The sequence below is a fragment of the Hyla sarda genome, unplaced genomic scaffold (assembly GCF_029499605.1).
Source record: "Hyla sarda isolate aHylSar1 unplaced genomic scaffold, aHylSar1.hap1 scaffold_2839, whole genome shotgun sequence".
Classification (NCBI taxonomy): Eukaryota; Metazoa; Chordata; class Amphibia; order Anura; family Hylidae; genus Hyla; species Hyla sarda.
Genome location: NW_026609544.1, coordinates 23,499 through 29,656, shown reverse-complemented (window position 1 = coordinate 29,656; position 6,158 = coordinate 23,499). Strand labels below are relative to the sequence as shown.

Genomic DNA, 6,158 nt, shown 5'->3' with positions numbered 1-6,158 from the left:
GCTTTAGACTGTATCTAAACCTGCTCCAACATGGACTGACATTCTGGCCTACTTTCAGCCGATGCGACTTGTCTGTCGCTGAACAGTCGCTTTTTATGTATTCAGCACCTATGTATAATGTTGTAAAAATGCTCTAGAAGCTAAAGTCGCAGAAATGTCACACATATTTGGCCTGCAACTTTCTGTGCGACAAATTCAGACAGGAAAAATCAGTATAAATCCTTAGAAAATTATCCCCCAGTGTCTCCATCTGCTGGCGGTATTGAATAAGCATTGCTGCACTGATGGGGTATGCATTAGACGAAAAAAAAGAAGAAAAAGAAGAATAATACGCCCAGAAAAGAGGCGAAAAGGAGAAAAACGTAAAAAAACGTGAAAAAAAAGTAAGAGGAAGAGAAGGGAAAAAAAGGTGGAAATGGGTTTAAAAGTGATTTCGGCGGAGAAATATATATATATATATATATATATATATATATATATATATATATATACGCGCACACACACACATATATATAAACGTATTCTCCGTTGAGATATTGCAGCCGCTGCTGTGTCCAGGCCCAGGAGCCTTAGCACTGTGCTGTGATGTCACTCAATACCACTGACATCACTAGGTGTAAACAACATCTCTCCTTTGCTGTGTATGTGACTATGGAGCTGTTTGGTGATGTCGTCTATTATGGCCTTCATAGAAGCAACAGGAGATTGTTGCATCCATCTAGAACCCTCAGAACTACAGTGCTATGATGTCACTCACTTCCACAGGCCTTGCAGAGTGTAAACAACAACAACCCAGCTTTGTTGTGTATGTAACCATAGGGATTGTGATGTCACCTAGAACCTTCACAGCAGCGACAGCTTTATGAGGAGCATCAGCACTGCTCTGCCTGAGCAGAACCATCACCGCCATAGGTTGTCAAATAACCCGGATTTAACCCACACAGGTAAGTCCAATGGGGTGCAGGCATGTCCTCTATGCTTACAGCTTCCCGTGGGTGTTGGTTTGATACCGTTTGGGGACAGCCAAGGAGGCATCTGCAGGCAACAAAGGTAGGTGTGTGCTTGTGTGTGTGTTTCCTATGCAGATCCTAAGCCCAGTGTCACATGCAAGTAGGAGGAGTAAGAAGGGTTCCTGGCAAATCCGGGTTATGGATTGCATTTAAAAAGGCCCCGTGGGAGTGCAATGGGCCCCTGTCTTGCTGCTTAGCAATAATGGTATGGGTTTAGGTTCTGCTGTGTGTACTGGTGGTTGACTGCCCCCCAGCCCAGAGTGTGCATGGAAAATTGTCTGGCAGCCTCCCTGACAGCAAGCAGTGATAGTGCCCATGAAGGGGACCTTGTTGGGCCCGCCCCTTTCACGGTTATCGCTTCTCGGCCTTTTGGCTAAGATCAAGTGTAGTATCTGTTCTTATCAGTTTAATATCTGATACGTCCCCTATCTGGGGACCATATATTAAATGGATTTTTGAGAACGGGGGCCGATTTCGAAGCTTGCTTCCGTCGCCCTATGCATTGACCCGATATGGCAGTATCTTCGGGTACAGTGCACCACCCCCTTACAGGGTTAAAAAGAAAGATTCCTACTTTCATTGCTACCTGCTTGCTGGCTAGCCAGCTAGCCAGCCCTGTGGGCCTTGCTGCTGCTGCTGCTGCTGCAGCCAAAAAACAAAAGGTGGTGCTGCTGCTGCTTCTGCTGCTTCTGCTTGTGTCTGGCCGCTGTTGGAGCGTCCAGGCACAGGACTTCTGCTGCTGCTGACTAAATGGCCTCCTTAATTGGATCATTTGAGTAGCCAGCACACCTGTGCAGGTAGGGCATGACATGATAGGCAGCTGCCTTGATAGCGGGTGGGTGCTGAATGTTCCTAATTGACAAAATAAGATTAATGCTTATGAAGAAATATAAAATCTCATCCCTTCCCCAATATCGCGCCACACCCCTACCCCTTAATTCCCTGGTTGAACTTGATGGACATATGTCTTTTTTCGACCGTACTAACTATGTAACTATGTAACATAACATGGGGGGGTCTCCTGGCTGTTCACACAGGTGTGTCATTGCTGTACATTGACCATGCATTGCTTCTGTGGTATTGCAAAGGCAAAGACAAATGCTTCCAGCCATCCATTGCACTAATGGATTGGTCATCAGCTGGCTGTCTATGTCCCGCATCAATATAGACCAAAGTACAGAGGGTTAGGCTATGCTATAGTGCACCTACCTGATGCATCAGAAGGTGCGAGGCCCTTGCTAAATTCTGTGCACAGACTTTGAGATCTATGCTTTAGACTGTATCTAAACCTGCTCCAACATGGACTGACATTCTGGCCTACTTTCAGCCGATGCGACTTGTCTGTCGCTGAACAGTCGCTTTTTATGTATTCAGCACCTATGTATAATGTTGTAAAAATGCTCTAGAAGCTAAAGTCGCAGAAATGTCACACATATTTGGCCTGCAACTTTCTGTGCGACAAATTCAGACAGGAAAAATCAGTATAAATCCTTAGAAAATTATCCCCCAGTGTCTCCATCTGCTGGCGGTATTGAATAAGCATTGCTGCACTGATGGGGTATGCATTAGACGAAAAAAAAGAAGAAAAAGAAGAATAATACGCCCAGAAAAGAGGCGAAAAGGAGAAAAACGTAAAAAAACGTGAAAAAAAAGTAAGAGGAAGAGAAGGGAAAAAAAGGTGGAAATGGGTTTAAAAGTGATTTCGGCGGAGAAATATATATATATATATATATATATATATATATATATATATATATACGCGCACACACACACATATATATAAACGTATTCTCCGTTGAGATATTACAGCCGCTGCTGTGTCCAGGCCCAGGAGCCTTAGCACTGTGCTGTGATGTCACTCAATACCACTGACATCACTAGGTGTAAACAACATCTCTCCTTTGCTGTGTATGTGACTATGGAGCTGTTTGGTGATGTCGTCTATTATGGCCTTCATAGAAGCAACAGGAGATTGTTGCATCCATCTAGAACCCTCAGAACTACAGTGCTATGATGTCACTCACTTCCACAGGCCTTGCAGAGTGTAAACAACAACAACCCAGCTTTGTTGTGTATGTAACCATAGGGATTGTGATGTCACCTAGAACCTTCACAGCAGCGACAGCTTTATGAGGAGCATCAGCACTGCTCTGCCTGAGCAGAACCATCACCGCCATAGGTTGTCAAATAACCCGGATTTAACCCACACAGGTAAGTCCAATGGGGTGCAGGCATGTCCTCTATGCTTACAGCTTCCCGTGGGTGTTGGTTTGATACCGTTTGGGGACAGCCAAGGAGGCATCTGCAGGCAACAAAGGTAGGTGTGTGCTTGTGTGTGTGTTTCCTATGCAGATCCTAAGCCCAGTGTCACATGCAAGTAGGAGGAGTAAGAAGGGTTCCTGGCAAATCCGGGTTATGGATTGCATTTAAAAAGGCCCCGTGGGAGTGCAATGGGCCCCTGTCTTGCTGCTTAGCAATAATGGTATGGGTTTAGGTTCTGCTGTGTGTACTGGTGGTTGACTGCCCCCCAGCCCAGAGTGTGCATGGAAAATTGTCTGGCAGCCTCCCTGACAGCAAGCAGTGATAGTGCCCATGAAGGGGACCTTGTTGGGCCCGCCCCTTTCACGGTTATCGCTTCTCGGCCTTTTGGCTAAGATCAAGTGTAGTATCTGTTCTTATCAGTTTAATATCTGATACGTCCCCTATCTGGGGACCATATATTAAATGGATTTTTGAGAACGGGGGCCGATTTCGAAGCTTGCTTCCGTCGCCCTATGCATTGACCCGATATGGCAGTATCTTCGGGTACAGTGCACCACCCCCTTACAGGGTTAAAAAGAAAGATTCCTACTTTCATTGCTACCTGCTTGCTGGCTAGCCAGCTAGCCAGCCCTGTGGGCCTTGCTGCTGCTGCTGCTGCTGCAGCCAAAAAACAAAAGGTGGTGCTGCTGCTGCTTCTGCTGCTTCTGCTTGTGTCTGGCCGCTGTTGGAGCGTCCAGGCACAGGACTTCTGCTGCTGCTGACTAAATGGCCTCCTTAATTGGATCATTTGAGTAGCCAGCACACCTGTGCAGGTAGGGCATGACATGATAGGCAGCTGCCTTGATAGCGGGTGGGTGCTGAATGTTCCTAATTGACAAAATAAGATTAATGCTTATGAAGAAATATAAAATCTCATCCCTTCCCCAATATCGCGCCACACCCCTACCCCTTAATTCCCTGGTTGAACTTGATGGACATATGTCTTTTTTCGACCGTACTAACTATGTAACTATGTAACATAACATGGGGGGGTCTCCTGGCTGTTCACACAGGTGTGTCATTGCTGTACATTGACCATGCATTGCTTCTGTGGTATTGCAAAGGCAAAGACAAATGCTTCCAGCCATCCATTGCACTAATGGATTGGTCATCAGCTGGCTGTCTATGTCCCGCATCAATATAGACCAAAGTACAGAGGGTTAGGCTATGCTATAGTGCACCTACCTGATGCATCAGAAGGTGCGAGGCCCTTGCTAAATTCTGTGCACAGACTTTGAGATCTATGCTTTAGACTGTATCTAAACCTGCTCCAACATGGACTGACATTCTGGCCTACTTTCAGCCGATGCGACTTGTCTGTCGCTGAACAGTCGCTTTTTATGTATTCAGCACCTATGTATAATGTTGTAAAAATGCTCTAGAAGCTAAAGTCGCAGAAATGTCACACATATTTGGCCTGCAACTTTCTGTGCGACAAATTCAGACAGGAAAAATCAGTATAAATCCTTAGAAAATTATCCCCCAGTGTCTCCATCTGCTGGCGGTATTGAATAAGCATTGCTGCACTGATGGGGTATGCATTAGACGAAAAAAAAGAAGAAAAAGAAGAATAATACGCCCAGAAAAGAGGCGAAAAGGAGAAAAACGTAAAAAAACGTGAAAAAAAAGTAAGAGGAAGAGAAGGGAAAAAAAGGTGGAAATGGGTTTAAAAGTGATTTCGGCGGAGAAATATATATATATATATATATATATATATATATATATATATATATATATATATACGCGCACACACACACATATATATAAACGTATTCTCCGTTGAGATATTGCAGCCGCTGCTGTGTCCAGGCCCAGGAGCCTTAGCACTGTGCTGTGATGTCACTCAATACCACTGACATCACTAGGTGTAAACAACATCTCTCCTTTGCTGTGTATGTGACTATGGAGCTGTTTGGTGATGTCGTCTATTATGGCCTTCATAGAAGCAACAGGAGATTGTTGCATCCATCTAGAACCCTCAGAACTACAGTGCTATGATGTCACTCACTTCCACAGGCCTTGCAGAGTGTAAACAACAACAACCCAGCTTTGTTGTGTATGTAACCATAGGGATTGTGATGTCACCTAGAACCTTCACAGCAGCGACAGCTTTATGAGGAGCATCAGCACTGCTCTGCCTGAGCAGAACCATCACCGCCATAGGTTGTCAAATAACCCGGATTTAACCCACACAGGTAAGTCCAATGGGGTGCAGGCATGTCCTCTCTGCTTACAGCTTCCCGTGGGTGTTGGTTTGATACCGTTTGGGGACAGCCAAGGAGGCATCTGCAGGCAACAAAGGTAGGTGTGTGCTTGTGTGTGTGTTTCCTATGCAGATCCTAAGCCCAGTGTCACATGCAAGTAGGAGGAGTAAGAAGGGTTCCTGGCAAATCCGGGTTATGGATTGCATTTAAAAAGGCCCCGTGGGAGTGCAATGGGCCCCTGTCTTGCTGCTTAGCAATAATGGTATGGGTTTAGGTTCTGCTGTGTGTACTGGTGGTTGACTGCCCCCCAGCCCAGAGTGTGCATGGAAAATTGTCTGGCAGCCTCCCTGACAGCAAGCAGTGATAGTGCCCATGAAGGGGACCTTGTTGGGCCCGCCCCTTTCACGGTTATCGCTTCTCGGCCTTTTGGCTAAGATCAAGTGTAGTATCTGTTCTTATCAGTTTAATATCTGATACGTCCCCTATCTGGGGACCATATATTAAATGGATTTTTGAGAACGGGGGCCGATTTCGAAGCTTGCTTCCGTCGCCCTATGCATTGACCCGATATGGCAGTATCTTCGGGTACAGTGCACCACCCCCTTACAGGGTTAAAAAGAAAGATTCCTACTTTCATTGCTAC

At 45.6% G+C, this 6,158-nt stretch overlaps 3 non-coding genes across 3 annotated transcripts; all 3 read left to right on the top strand.

Annotated features, from left to right (window-relative positions):
* The first annotated feature begins 1,363 nt into the window (after nt 1-1,363).
* Nucleotides 1,364-1,554, top strand: LOC130326359 (U2 spliceosomal RNA). The gene has a single exon (XR_008870968.1). It is a non-coding gene; the product is annotated as a U2 spliceosomal RNA (small nuclear RNA).
* Nucleotides 1,555-3,640: 2,086 nt separating this feature from the next.
* On the top strand, nt 3,641-3,831 carry LOC130326358 (U2 spliceosomal RNA). Its single transcript, XR_008870967.1, has one exon. It is a non-coding gene; the product is annotated as a U2 spliceosomal RNA (small nuclear RNA).
* Nucleotides 3,832-5,925: 2,094 nt separating this feature from the next.
* LOC130326357 (U2 spliceosomal RNA) lies at nt 5,926-6,116 on the top strand. Its single transcript, XR_008870966.1, has one exon. It is a non-coding gene; the product is annotated as a U2 spliceosomal RNA (small nuclear RNA).
* Nucleotides 6,117-6,158: the final 42 nt, after the last annotated feature.